The sequence below is a fragment of the Oncorhynchus clarkii genome, chromosome 20, assembly GCF_045791955.1.
Source record: "Oncorhynchus clarkii lewisi isolate Uvic-CL-2024 chromosome 20, UVic_Ocla_1.0, whole genome shotgun sequence".
Classification (NCBI taxonomy): Eukaryota; Metazoa; Chordata; class Actinopteri; order Salmoniformes; family Salmonidae; genus Oncorhynchus; species Oncorhynchus clarkii.
The window spans coordinates 74,652,804-74,654,427 of NC_092166.1; the positions used below are offsets into that span (position 1 = coordinate 74,652,804).

The window sequence follows — 1,624 nt, forward strand, 5'->3', positions numbered from 1 at the left end:
TGGAAGGTGTATGATCACAAACCCCATGGAGGAGTTGATTCAGCATGGTGGTGGAAGGTGTATGATCACATCCCCATGGAGGAGTTGTTTTCAGCATGGTGGTGGAAGGTGTATGATCACAACCCCATGGAGGAGTTGTTTTCAGCATGGTGGTGGAAGGTGTATGATCCCAACCCCATGGAGGAGTTGTTTTCAGCATGGTGGTGGAAGGTGTATGATCACAACCCCATGGAGGAGTTGTTTCAGCATGGTGGTGGAAGGTGTATGATCACAACCCCATGGAGGAGTTGTTTCAGCATGGTGGTGGAAGGTGTGGCCCTTCTCCAGGCAATGGCCTGTGGTAACATTCCAGCAGAGTCCTGTCAGGGGTGGATGTGTCATGCAAGGAAGATATTTCCCCCGCTGTCTGGCCAAGGAGAATATTGTCTGTGATGTTGATGAAAAACTGTGGCCGGACCAAAACAACAGACATGACTGACTTTGTTTTCACAATTGATTATTTGTTTCTTAGATTTTACTGTATTTTGACAGTTTATTTATCTATTCCGTACAATTGATCTAACACACAGTACAAATAGGCCTATTTAAAAAAACAATTTTTTTAAGTAAAATGGCGGGAAACGGGGGACCCCATTGAAGGGCGCTTCGCCTTTCTTTCAGTTTGAATGTTTATTTCCTTCTCTTCTTCTGCTAGCTAGCTAGCTAGCTGTTTACATAGCTTTGTGAATTTGTATTTTTCCTTGACAACGGGAGAAAAGTGTTGCACCGTTCCCGGAGGTACTGCAATACCGGGTCGATGCGTGGAGCGGACGGAGCAAGCCCCATTTCTGACTCCCTGTTCGAAAAATCCATTTAATATGTAGTCCCCCGATGGGGGACGTATCAGATATTAAACTGATAAGAACAGATTTTTTAAAATTTTTATTTTATTTTATTTAAACCAAACCATTAATTTTAAACACTTCACATTTTCCAAATACTGGACATTTCAAGACATTGACAAAACCAACACAATCAAATAGAAAATACACTTTGGCCAGACACAAGGCCTCTTATTCATAAAGGTACTTCCAGCGTTCCTTAGAGGCATGGAAGCCGTATTTGTCCACATCAAATTCAAACCTTTTCCTTAGATCAGCTCTAACCCTACTGACCACTCCACCCACTCCCCAATCCACATTGGATTTAACCAAAACCGCCCTTGAATCCCACAGAGCCGTCTTCTAGCTGTTTAGGTAAAGTCAACCTCATGACATTGCCAGGTGGCTAGTATTACCACCAGCACCACCAGCAGCTAAAATCAAATCAAATGCTGTCCTGGTCCAGTCATTCTGCCCCCTTCCTCAAAATAAAGCTGAGACTCACCTCTGGAGACACACACACATGGAGACACACACACACACACACACACACACACACACACACACACACACACACACACACACACACCCACGCACACACGCCCACATCCCATTGTCATTTTTGACAGCTGTGAGTCTTTCTGGGTAAGCCTCTAAAAGCTTTGCACACCTGGATTGTACAATATTTGCCCAATAGTCTTTAAAATAATTATTCAAGTAGGTTGTTAATCAATGCTAGTGATCCATTTTCAAGTCTTGCCATA

General features: G+C 43.4%; 1 non-coding gene across 1 annotated transcript; it reads right to left on the reverse strand.

Annotated features, from left to right (window-relative positions):
* Window positions 1-755: 755 nt before the first annotated feature.
* LOC139377739 (U2 spliceosomal RNA) lies at window positions 756-953 on the reverse strand. Its single transcript, XR_011628215.1, has one exon. It is a non-coding gene; the product is annotated as a U2 spliceosomal RNA (small nuclear RNA).
* Window positions 954-1,624: the final 671 nt, after the last annotated feature.